Source organism: Mus musculus, chromosome 15, assembly GCF_000001635.26.
Source record: "Mus musculus strain C57BL/6J chromosome 15, GRCm38.p6 C57BL/6J".
Lineage (NCBI taxonomy): Eukaryota > Metazoa > Chordata > Mammalia > Rodentia > Muridae > Mus > Mus musculus.
This window is the reverse complement of record NC_000081.6, coordinates 61,278,798-61,292,699: the sequence shown is the minus strand read 5'-3', so window position 1 is coordinate 61,292,699 and position 13,902 is coordinate 61,278,798. Positions and strand designations below refer to the sequence as shown.

Sequence of the window (13,902 nt, the reverse complement as noted above, 5' to 3'; positions counted from 1 at the left end):
AACAGGAATCATAGACTTCTATGTGGTTTCTGGTGACAGAATATACCACACATATCCACATGGTCTCCTGTGTCAGCACAGCCATGTACCTCAATATGGTGGCAGCACAGGCCAAGAAGACCCGCAGAGTAAACTAACCTGGGCCTATGGAGGCTCACTGAGACTGAACCACCAACCAAAGATTATGCATGGGCTGGACCTAGGCCCCCTACCCATATGTAGCAGATGAGCAGCTTAGTCTTCACGTGGGTCCCCTATCAATAAGATTGGGACAGGAGGAAAGGCTGTCTCTGATGCTGTTACTTGCCTTTGGATCTCTTTCCCCTACTTGGACTGCCTTATCTGTCCTCAGTGGGAGAGGATGCATTTAGTCATGCTGTGGCATGATGTGCTAGGATGGGTTGGTACCCATGATAGAGGCACCTCCTCTCTAAGGATAAGGTGTGAAGATGGAACTGTGATCATAATTGGAACCAAATTAACTCTACACATCCTGTTGGGAAGAAATGATACCGCATCTTTCTACCCATGTGTGTGGGAACTAAAGGGGGTAGGGGAAGGAGCAGAGGGAGGAACCCACATCGGCCAGAGTTCCTCCTATGCTCTGGGCAGGCAGATGTGGGAGGGCTGCCAGATGCTTTACACTTGGCCCCTAGTGGGCATCTAAGCCACTAACCCCACTCGGCGGGGGCGGGGGGGGGGTTGGCCAAGGGGTAGTCCCCATACCAGGGGCCCCGGGCGACACCCTGTGCCCTGGGGTTATGGGAGAGAGGGCTGAGGGAGAGAGGTTCCCACACAGGCGAGAGTCTTTAGTCTGGGCCTTGATCGGAGCATCAGGAGATTTTCAGTGCATTAGAGGAAAGCCTATCCCATAGTCCAAGCGCAGCAGGCTTTGATGAAAAGAGACATTCTATGGTTTTAGAGCTTTATTGTAGAAAGGCAGGGGAAAAGAGAGAAAGTAGAAAAAGAGATAGACTGGCCATGGCAAAGAGGAGAGAAGGGGGAATAGGAGAGAGAGAAGAAAGTCTAGAGAGTACAAAAGAGAGAGTAAGAGGGAAAGAGAGTAAGAGGGAGAGAGTGTAAGAGAGTGAGAGGAGTGAGGGGAGTAAAAGAGTGAGGAGAGGAGAGCAAGAGAGTGAGGAGGGGCCAAACAGCCCCTCTTATAGTGGGCTGTTATCTTTACTGTTGCGGGGTAACTGGGAGAGGTTTAGCCTGAAGGTCAGAAGCTTGGGACATTGTAACAACTAACCATGCTTCTCCTGTGGGGGCTTTGGGGGTGGTAACTTTGACAGGAGACAGAATTCCAGGAGACATGAAGAAGTGCTTACCGTGCCATGTAGGTGAATTATCACCACTCCTTAGCTCGACTGGAGATCAGACTGTATGTGTATAGCCCAATGCCCAAGACATATGGTCATCAGTACCACAATGTCTTAATTTGTAAAAATTGTGTGTACCTATCATCATCTTAGAGATAGCTGATTAGTGCGCAGACTTAATTCATCTACAACCTTAAATTTCTTAACCCTCAATTTCCTTGCCATAACTTAACATATGCTTCATTACTCAGGATAACAAGGTAAATAGCATTTGTTCTACTACCAAACTAACCTCTGTACAAATTCTAGTAATCAGTAAATTCTATTTGGAAGGTGTTAGTATTTTCATAACTGTTTGATGAGAGCAACTTGAATATATGCATAAGGCACTTTATTAGAAATGCAACAGACAATGAAACATAATTCTTACCTTCATAATCATTATATTGTCTATTGAATATACAATTTAAATACAGTTTTCAAAGACAAGACACCTTGAAAAAAACATGACATAAATGCCAAATATATTTAGGGATGTTCAATGGAACATTTTTAAAAGTACAAAAGTATCCTAACCACCCCCATCATAAAAAGATATCTAGATTAACAGTAGGGAAATAAATAAAACCACACTTGGATAGAAGAGAAAGTGAAAGAAAATTTGGAGTGAAGAATACAAAAATGTGTGAGAATAGTGATGGAAAATTAAGCAAACTGCAACAAGAACAGCATTGAAGATGCCTTCAGTATTTTAGAGCTTTTTCTGTACTCAATGGAGAGCACTTCCACAGGCTTTACTCCCTGAGGAAATCCAAGGAAATTATGTTTTCAAGTTTATCACTTTAGCTATGAACTAAGGAACCTGAACAAATTCTATTCAACAGAAATTATTTCAACATACATAAAATCATCTATTACTATGTATAAATTGTACTTAATCATTATAGTAGAAAAAAGAACAGATGAGAATAAATTACACACTTATTTATATGAAGAGGAAAAAGAAGACCTTCCCTCTAACTTCTGGGAGTGTTTTCAACTGTCAGGGTACAATCAGCACCACTTTGCAGGATCATCTGAAGTATGGGGTAGGGGAAAGGATGCTTTGCTCAACATCAGGTTCCTTGTTGGGGCAATTATATCAAATGGCTAACCAAAGCCCACTGCATAAAATCATCAATGTAGACCTAATTCATGACAAATTCAATGGGATTCTCATATTTCCCAAGGAGTACCAGGTTTACAGATACATGCTACTGCTTTTTTATTATTATTATTTTATCTGGGTGCTGTGAATTCAACTCAGGTCCTTGGGCATGCACAGAAAGTTCACATGAAGCTTTCGTTTCTTGTCCTCTGCATTCCCACCTCTTCCACGGGTATACAAAGCTCTGCTTCTCCCTATGAAACATGCCTGCTAAATTAGGAAACAATTATACAGTCTCAAGACTCAGCAAAGAAAAAAGTTGATTCACAAGCAAACAGAAAACCATAATTAAAAAGCATTGTATGTCCACCAAAGTTCATTAAAAGTGAAAAGATGAATATAAGCACAGTTATTAAAGAACTTAAAATATTTTAAGTATATTAAGAGAAACTTTACAACACTGAATAGAAAAACCTTTTGAAAATATAGATACAAAATAAAATAGAAAAAATACATAAATAACCTGTTCAGCTTGATTAATGTTTCTTGCATGAATGTTTTCAGGGCTGACCATTTGCTATTGGATAAGCAGTTAATGTGGTCTTCCCTGAAAAGACCATACCTCTTACTTATTTCATTCTTTAGTTGCCAGGATAGACTAAGAATTTGAATGAGAGTAAGGGGGGTATTTGGATGGAATGAAGGGAGGGAACAAACAATGCAATCCCAAAAATGAAGAAAATTATTTAAAAAATAAAAAATTTTAAAAAATTGTGGAAACTTAAAATTTAGTCAATAAGACACAAAATAATTCACAATTTTTATAAGCATTAAAGGAATCAAACTTTTAGTTTTAAATCACATTACTAAGAAAACATTGGGAGGCGGCGCCATTTTCGGCTACAGATAGCCGGCCACCTTCCTGGTGAGAGCACAGGGGTCTGCCCGGCCCGAGAGAGGTTTCTGCCTCAGGCTCTGAGGGAGCCACCTTGGTTCCGGGACTCCGCGGAGGGCAGGCTGCACGGGTGAGGGTGTGGAATACAGAGGCCAGCTGTTTCTGGAACAGGCGAGAGCCAGAGACCTTCTGAGGCGGTGCCATTTTCGGCTCCAGACAACCAGCCACCTTTCTGGCCAAAGCAACACAGCTTCTGGGAAAGATCCTGTTTTGGGCCTTCATCTTCAGGCAGGAGGAGGTCCAAACACCAGATAACTGTGCACCTTCTCTGAAAGAGGAGAGCTTGCCTGCAGAGACTACTCTGACCACTGAAACTCAGAGGAGAGAGCTTGTCTCCTACGCCTGCTGATTGAGGGTAACAAAATCACCAGAGGAACAATCTCTAAACAAAGACAACTATAACAACTAACTCCAGAGATTGCCAGATGGCGAAAGGTAAACGTAAGAATCCTACTAACAGAAACCAGGACCACTCACCATCATCAGAACCCAGAACACCCACTTCGCACAGTCCAGGGCACCCTAACACACCTGAAAAGGTAGACATGGATTTAAAAGCATATCTCATGATGATGGTAGAGGACATAAAGAAGGACTTAATAACTCACTTAAAGAAATACAGGAGAACACTGCTAAAGAGTTACAAGTCCTTAAAGAAAAACAGGAAAACACAACCAAACAGGTAGAAGTCCTTATAGAAAAACAGGAAAACACATCCAAACAGATGATGGAAATGAACAAAACCACACTAGATCTAAAAAGGGAAGTAGACACAATAAAGAAAACCCAAAGTGAGGCAACGCTGGAGATAGAAACCCTAGGAAAGAAATCTGGAACCATAGACGCGAGCATCAGCAACAGAATACAAGAGATGGAAGAGAGAATCTCAGGTGCAGAAGATTCCATAGAGAACATCGGCACAACAATCAAAGAAAATGGAAAATGCAAAAAGATCCTAACTCAAAACATCCAGGAAATCCAGGACACAATGAGAAGACCAAACCTACAGATAATAGGAGTGGATGAGAATGAAGATTTTCAACTCAAAGGACCAGCAAACATCTTCAACAAAATTATTGAAGAAAACTTCCCAAATATAAAGAAAGAGATGCCCATGAACATACAAGAAGCCTACAGAACTCCAAATAGACTGGATAAGAAAAGAAATTCCTCCCGACACATAATAATCAGAACAACAAATGCACTAAATAAAGATAGAAAACTAAAAGCAGTAAGGGAAAAAGGTCAAGTAACATATAAAGGCAAGCCTATCAGAATTACACCAGATTTTTCACCAGAGAACATGAAAGCCAGAAGAGCCTGGACAGATGTTATACAGACACTAAGAGAACACAAATTCCAGCCCAGGCTACTATACCCAGCCAAACTCTCAATTACCATAGATGGAGAAACCAAAGTATTCCACGACAAAACTAAATTCACCCATTATCTCTCCACGAATCCAGCCCTTCAAAGGATAATAACAGAAAAAAACCAATACAAGGACGGGAACCATGCCCTAGAAAAAACAAGAAGGTAATCCCTCAACAAAACTAAAAGAAAACAGCCACAAGAACAGAATGCCAACTTTAACAACAAAAATGACAGGAAGCAACAATTACTTTTCCTTAATATCTCTTAATATCAATGGACTCAACTCCCCAATAAAAAGACATAGACTAACAAACTGGCTACACAAAAAAGACCCAACATTTTGTTGCTTACAGGAAACTCATCTCAGAGAAAAAGATAGACACTACCTCAGAATGAAAGGCTGGAAAACAATTTTCCAAGCAAATGGTATGAAGAAACAAGCTGGAGTAGCCATTCTAATATTTAACAAAATCGACTTCCAACCCAAAATAATCAAAAAGACAAGGAGGGGCACTTCATACTCATTAAAGGTAAAATCCTCCAAGAGGAACTCTCAATTCTGAATATCTGTGCTCCAAATACAAGGGCAGCCACATTCATTAAAGAAACTTTAGTAAAGCTCAAAGAACACATTGCCCCTCACACAATAATAGTGGGAGACTTCAACACACCACTTTCACGAATGGACAGATCATGGAAACAGAAACTAAACAGGGACACAGTGAAACTAACAGAAGTGATGAAACAAATGGACTTAACAGATATCTACATAACATATTATCCTAAAACAAAAGAATATACCTTCTTCTCAGCACCTCATGGTACCGTCTCTAAAATTGACCACATAATTGGTCACAAAACAAGCCTCAACATATAAAAAATATTGAAATTGTCCCATGCATCCTATCAGATCACCATGGAATAAGGCTGATCTGCAATAACAAAATAAATAATAGAAAGCCAACATTGATGTGGAAACTGAACAACACTCTTCTCAATGATACCTTGGTCAAGGAAGGAATAAAGAAAGAAATTAAGGACTTTTTGGATTTAATGAAAATGAAGCCACAACATACCCAAACTTATGGGACACAATGAAAGCATTTCTAAGAGGAAAACACATAGCTCTGAGTGCCTCCAAAAAGAATCTAGAGAGAGCACACATTAGCAGCTTGACAACATACCTAAAAGCTCTAGAACAAAAGGAAGCAAATTCACCCAAGAGGAGTAGAAGGCAGGAAATAATCAAACTCAGGAAATCAACCAAGTGGAAACAAGAAGAACTATTCAACCAATCAAGGAGCTGGTTCTTTGAGAAAATCAACATGATTGATAAACCCTTAGCCAGACTCACTAGAGGGCACAGGGAAAGCATCCTAATTAACAAAATCAGAAATGAAAAGGGAGATATAACAACGGATCCTGAAGAAATCCATAACACCATCAGATCCTTCTACAAAAGGCTATACTCAAGAAAACTGGAAAACCTGGATGAAATGGACAAATTTCTAGACAGATACCAGGTACCAAAGCTAAATCAAGATCAGGTTAATGATCTCAACAGTCCTATATCCCCTAAAGAAATAGAAGCAGTCATTAATAGTCTCCCAGCCAAAAAAAGCCCAGGACCAGATGGGTTTAGTGCAGAGTTCTATCAGACCTTCAAAGAAGACCTAATTCCAGTTCTTCACAAACTATTCCACAAAATAGAAACAGAAGGTACTCTACCCAACTCATTCTATGAAGCCACAATTACTCTGATACCTAAACCACAAAAAGACCCAACAAAGATAGAGAACTTCAGACCAATTTCCCTTATGAATATCTATGCAAAAGTCCTCAATAAAGTTCTTGCTAACCGAATCCAAGAACACATCAAAACAATCATCCATCCTGACCAAGTAGGTTTCATCCCAGGGATGCAGGGATGGTTGAATATTCGTAAATCCATCAATATAATCCAGTATATAAACAAACTCAAAGACAAAAACCACATGATCATCTTGTTAGATGCTGAGAAAGCATTTGACAAAATCCAACACCCATTCATGATAAAAGTCTTGGAAAGATCAGGAATTCAAGGCCCATACCTAAACATGATAAAAGCAAACTACAACAAACCAGTAGCCAACATCAAAGTAAATGGTGAGAAACTGAAAGCAATCCCACTAAAATCGGGGACTAGACAAGGCTGTCTACTCTCGCCCTACCTATTCAACATTGTACTTGAGGTCCTAGCCAGAGCAATTAGACAACAAAAGGAGATCAAGGGAATACAAATTGGAAAGGAAGAAGTCAAAATATCACTTTTTGCAGATGATATGTTAGTATATATAAGTGACCCTAAAAATTCCACCAGAGAACTCCTAAGCCTGATAAACAGCTTCAATGAAGTAGCTGGATATAAAATTAACTCAAACAAGTCAATGGCCTTTCTATACACAAAGGATAAACAGGCTGAGAAAGAAATTAGGGAAACAACACCCTTCTCAATAGTCACAAATAATATAAAATACCTTGGTGTGACTCTAACTAAGTAAGTGAAAGGTTTGTATGATAAGAACTTCAAGTCTCTAAAGAAAGAAATTAAAGAAGATCTCAGAAGATGGAATATCTCCCATGCTCATGGATTGGCAGGATCAACATTGTAAAAATGGCTATCTTGCCAAAAGCAATCTACAGATTCAATGCAATCACCATCAAAATTCCAACTCAGTTCTTCAACGAATCAGAAAGGACAATCGGCAGATTCATCTGGAATAACAAAAAACCGAGGATAGCAAAAACTCTTCTCAAGGATAAAAGAACCTGTGGTGGAATCACCATGCCTGACCTAAATCTGTACTACAGAGCAATTGTGATAAAAAACTGCATGGTACTGGTATAGTGACAGACAAGTAGACCAATGGAACAGAATTAAAGACCCAGAGATGAATCCACACACCTATGGTCACTTGATCTTTGACAAGGGAGCTAAAACCATCCAGTGGAAAAAAGACAGCATTTTCAACAAATGGTGCTGGCACAACTGGCGGTTATTATGTAGAAGAATGCGAATTGATCCATTTCTATCTCCTTGTACTAAGGTCAAATCCAAGTGGATTAAGGAACTCCACATAAAACCAGAGACACTGAAACTTATAGAGGAGAAAGTAGGGAAAAGCCTCGAAGATATGGGTACAGGGGAAAAAATTCCTGAATAGAATAGCAATGGCTTGTGCTGTAAGATCAAGAATCGATAAATGGGACCTCATGAAACTGCCAAGCTTCTGCAAAGCAAAAGACACAGTCAATAAGACAAAAAGGCCACCAACAGATTGGGAAAGTATCTTTACCTATCCCAAATCGGATAGGGGATTAATATCCAATATATATAAAGAACTCAAGAAGGTGGACTCCAGAAAATCAAATAACCCCATTAAAAAATGGGGCTCAGGGCTGAACAAATAATTCTCACCTGAGGAATACTGAATGGCAGAGAAGCACCTGAAAAAATGTTCAACATCCTTAATCATCAGGGAAATGCAAATCAAAACAACCCTGAGATTCCACTTCACTCCAGTCAGAATGGCTAAGATCAAAAACTCAGGTGACAGCAGATGCTGGTGAGGATGTGGAAAAAGGGGAACACTCCTCCATTGTTTTGGGGATTGCAGGCTTATACAACCACTCTGGAAATCAGTCTGGCGGTTCCTCAGAAAATTGGACATAGTACTACCGGAGGATCCTGCAATACCTCTCCTGGGCATATATCCAGAAGATGTCCCAACCGGTAAGAAAAACACATGCTCCACTATGTTCATAGCAGCCTTATTTATAATAGCCAGAAGCTGGAAAGAACCCAGATTCCCCTCAACAGAGGAATGGATACAGAAAATGTGGTACATTTACACAATGGAGTACTACTCAGCTATTAAAAAGAATGAATTTATGAAATTCCTAGGCAAATGGATGGACCTGGAGGGTATCATTCTGAGTGAGGTAACCCAATCACAAAGGAACTCACACAATAAGTACTCACTGATAAGTGGATATTAGTCCAGAACCTTAGGATACCCAAGATATAAGATACAACTTGCCAAACGCATGAAATTCAAGAAGAACGAAGACCAAAGTGTGGACACTTTACCCTTTCTTAGAAATGGGAACAAAACACCCATGAAAGGAGTTACAGAGACAAAATTTGGAACTGTGATGAAAGGATGGACCATCTAATGATTGCCATATGCAGGGATCCATCCCATAATCAGCTTCCAAATGCTGACACCATTGCATACACTAGGAAGATTTTGCTGAAAGGATCCAGATATAGCTCTCTCTCGTGAGACTATGCCGGGGCCTAGCAAACACAGAAGTGGATGATCACAGTCAGCTATTGGATGGGTCACATGGCCCCCAATGGAGGAGCTAGAGAAATTCCCCAAGGAGCTAAAGGGAACTGCAACCCTATAGGTGGAACAACAATATGAACTAACCAGTACCCAGGAGCTCTTGACTCTAGCTGCATATGTATCAAAAGATGATCTAGTAGGCCATCACTGCAAAGAGAGGTCCATTGGACTTGCAAACTTTATATGCCCCATTACAGGGGAACGCCAGGGCCAAAAAGGGGGAGTGGGTGGGTAGGGGATTGGGGGGGTGGGTATGGGGGACCTTTGGGATAGCATTGAAAATGTAAACGAGGAAAATACCTAATTTAAAAAAAAGAAAAGAAAAAAGAAAACATTGATTTAGGTGGCTACCTAAATTAGTTTCCTTAGATACGTAAGGAATAGATATGAAAGGAACTAAACTATTTCAGAAAACAGAAAAAAATGGTATAGTACCAGGGAATTTATGAGGCCCACATAGTCTTTCTATTTTTTAAGTGTGTTTGCATATGCTTGCACATATATTTACCTACATGCATCTATATGTGTAAATGTGGGCATATGCATGCCAAGATGTAGTTATGTAGCTCAAAGCACCATGTCAGTCCTCATAGTTCACCTATTTGAGACAAGGTTTCATTGCCAATGTGTAGATCAGGCTCAGTGAACCACGAGTGTCTCAGGATTCTCATCTCCCTCTCATATTTTCCAAGGAGTACCAGGTTTACAGATACATGCTACTGCTTTTTTTTTTTTTTTTTTTAACCTGGGTGCTGTGAATTCAACTCAGGTCCTTGGGCATGCACAGCAAGTACTTTTATACACTGCATTATCTCCACAGCTTCTAGAATTTTCTTGATAAAAAGAAATTGATGAAATTTAAAATAACAATAATTTACAAACTACATCACTTATTAACACAGGTGTAAATAAGCAAATATATCAGTGGACTTAATCTGGTAATGTGGAAAAAATAAGACTCCACCATGATCAACTTGTTTTTCTCATTAAGGTAATCAAGGTTGGTGTAACATTCATATATTATATATTATCAATAGATGAAGATGGAAAATTTTGTGATTGGCTCAATAAATGGAGTATAATCGATCCGGCCACTTTCCCTGCCAGAGGATAGGGGTCTGCCCTGCCCAGGAGCACACTGCCTGAGCATCGGCAGCAGACATCTTGGTTACGGAACCATGCCGAGAGTATTCAGCACAGGCCCCAGACATCCAGACACTTTCCTGGCCAGAGGATAGGGGTCCGCCCGGCCCAGTAGCATATTGCCTGAGCATTGGCAGCAGACATCTTGGTTCCGGGACCCCACCGAGAGTTTTCTGCATAGGTGAGTGTGCGGAATACAGAAGCTAATAGCGTCTGGGACAGGCAGGAGCCACAGAGCTTCTAAGGAAGCCCCCTTTTTGGGCCCCAGACATCTGGCCACTTTCCCGGCCAGAGGATAGGGGTCCGTCCGGCTCGGGAGCACATTGCCTGAGCATCTTCTGCAGACATCTTGGTTCTGGGACCCCTCCAAGAGTATTCTGCACAGGAGAGAGTGTAGAATACAGAAGCTAACAGCTTCTGGGAGAGGCCAAAGCAACTCAGCCGCGGGACAGGTCTTGTTTTGGGCCTTCATCTTTGGCCAGGAGGGAAGTCCTAACGCCAGATATCTGCGCACCTTCCCTGTAAGAGAAGAGCTTGCCTGCAGAGAGTGCTCTAACCACAGAAACTCAGAGGAGAGATCTAGTCTCCCAGGTCTGCTGATAGAGGCTAACAGAATCACCTGAGGAACAAGCTCTAAACAGAGACAACTAAATCAACTAACTCCAGAGATTATCAGATGGCGAAAGGTAAACGTAAGAATCTTACTAACAGAAACAAAGACCACTAACCATCACCAGAACCCAGCACTCCCACCTTGCCCAGTCCAGGGCACCCCAACACACCTGAAAAGCTAGACTTGGATCTAAAAGAATATCTCATGATGATGGTAGAGGACACCAAGAAGGACCTTGATAACTCACTCGAAGAAATACAGGAGAACACTGCTAAACTGGTAGATCTTAAAAAGGAAGCACAAAAATCCCTTAAAGAATTACAGGAAAACATGACCAAACAGGTGATGGAATTGAATAAAACCATCCAAGACCTAAAAAGGGAAGTAGACACAATAAAGAAAACCCAAAGTGAGGCAACGCTGGAGATAGAAACCCTAGGAAAGAAATCTGAAACCATAGATGTGAGCATCAGCAACAGAATACAAGACATGGAAGAGAGAATCTCAGGTGCAGAAGATTCCATAGAGAACATCTGCACAACAATCAAAGAAAATACAAAACACAAAAAGATCCTAACTCAAAACATCCAGGAAATCCAGGACACAATGAGAAGACCAAACCTACGTATAATAGGAGTTGATGAGAAAGAAGATTTTCAACTCAAAGGACCAGCAAATATCTTCAACAAAATTATAGAAGAAAACTTCCCAAACCTAAAGAAAGAGATGCCCATGAACATACAAGAAGCCTACAGAACCCCAAATAGACTGGATCAGAAAAGAAATTCCTCCTGACACATAATAATCAGAACAACAAATGCACTAAATAAAGATAGAATATTAAAAGAAGTAAGGGGAAAGGGTCAAGTAACATATAAAGGCAAGCCTATCAGAATTATACCAGATTTTTCACCAGAGAACATGAAAGCAAGAAGAGCTTGGACAGATGTTATACAGACACTAAGAGAACACAAATGCCAACCCAGGATACTATACCCAGCCAAACTCTCAATTACCATAGATGGAGAAACCAAAGTAGTCCATGACAGAAACAAATTCACACATTATCTTTCCATGAATCCAGCCCTTCAAAGGATAATAACAGAAAAAAAATCAATGCAAGGATGTAAACCACATCTGTCGCGCCCGCTCTCCACCAGCAAGAACGACGCGACCACCAGTCCTTCTAACAGCAGTTTATTCGGTCCTGATTCTTCTTGTTTATATCTCCCCCGAACCCTGGGCCTCTCACTCCTTTTATACTCTCATCCATCCACGCACCGCAGGCCACACCCCCTCGCCAGTCACGAGGCTTCAGCTAATCAGGGCAGCAGGGGCAAATCTCCACCAAATTGGATTCACCTGTATCCTGGTACACCTGCACAGCACTCAAGATGTTTGTGTCTTATATGAGGAAGTCAGGTGCAAGTCATATGACTTAGCTGCAGTCCCTGGCGCCTTTGGGACTGCCGCCACACCCGCTCCCCACACACATCCTAGAAAAAGCAAGAAGGTAATCCCTCAACAAACCTAAAACAAGACAGCCACAAGAACTGAATGCTAACTTTAACAACAAAAATAATAGGAAACAACAATTACTTTTCCTTAATATCTCTTAATATCAATGGACTCAACTCCCCAATAAAAAGACATAGACTAATAGACTGGCTACACAAACAGGACCCTACATTTTGCTGCTTACAGGAAACCCATCTCAGGGAAAAAGATAGACACTACCTCAGAATGAAAGGGTGGAAAACAATTTTCCAAGCAAATGGTATGAAAAAACAAGGTGGAGTAGCAATTCTAATATCTAATAAAATCTACCTCCAACCCAAGGTCATCAAAAAAGACAAGGAGGGGCACTCATACTCATCAAAGGTAAGCTCTTCCAAGAGGAACTCTCAATTCTGAATATTTATGCTCCAAATACAAGGGCAGCCACATTCATTAAAGAAACATTAGTAAAGCTTAAAGCACACATTGCATTTCACACAATAATAGTGGGGGACTTCAACACACCACTTTCACCAATGGACAGATTGTGGAAAAAGTAACTAAACAGGGACACAGTTAAACTAACAGAAGTTATGAAACAAAAGGATCTAACAGATATCTACATAACATTTTATCCTAAAACAAAAGGATATACCTTCTTCTCAGCACCTCATGGTACCTTCTCCAAAACTGACCACATAATTGAACACAAAACAAGCCTCAACAGATAAAAAAATAATGAAAATGTCCCATGCATCCTATCAGACCACCATGGACTAAGGCTGATCTGCAATAACAAAATAAATAATAGAAAGCAACATTCATGTGGAAACTGAACAACACTCTCCTCAATGATACCTTGGTCAAGGAAGGAATAAAGAAAGAAATTAAGGACTTTTTGGAGTTAAATGAAAATGAAGCCACAACATACCCAAACTTATGGGAAACAATGAAAGCATTTCTAAGAGGAAAACTCATAGCTCTGAGTGCCTCCAAAAAGAAACTAGAGAGAGCACACATTAGCAGCTTGACAACATACCTAAAAGCTCTAGAACAAAAGGAAGCAAATTCATGCAAGAGGAGTAGAGGGCAGGAAATAATCAAACTCAGGGGCGAAATCAACCAAGTGGAAACAAGAAGAACTATTCAAAGAATCAACCAAACGAGGAGCTGGTCCTTTGAGAAAATCAACAAGATAGACAAACCCTTAGCCAGACTCACTAGAGGGCACAAGGAAAGCATTCTAATTAACAAAATCAGAAATGAAAAGGGAGACATAACAACAGATCCTGAAGAAATCCAAACACCATCAGATCCTTCTACAAAAGGCTATACTCAACAAAACTGGAGAACCTGGATGAAATGGACAAGTTTCTAGACATATACCAGGTACCAAAGTTAAATCAAGATCAGATTAATGATCTAAACAGTTCTATATCCCCTAAAGAAATAGAAGCAGTCAT

The 13,902-nt window shown here is 40.4% G+C and overlaps 1 long non-coding RNA gene across 1 annotated transcript in view; it reads right to left on the bottom strand.

Moving 5' to 3' along the window:
- Gm29904 overlaps window positions 1-4,259 on the bottom strand; it is a 42,930-nt gene extending 38,671 nt beyond the window's left edge. Inside the window, exons 1-2 of the long non-coding RNA XR_384130.1 lie at window positions 4,030-4,259; window positions 3,899-3,952 (exon numbers count right to left, since the gene is read on the bottom strand). This is a non-coding gene — a long non-coding RNA (predicted gene, 29904). The remainder of the gene's footprint in view (window positions 1-3,898; window positions 3,953-4,029) is intronic.
- Between the last annotated feature and the right edge of the window lie 9,643 nt (window positions 4,260-13,902).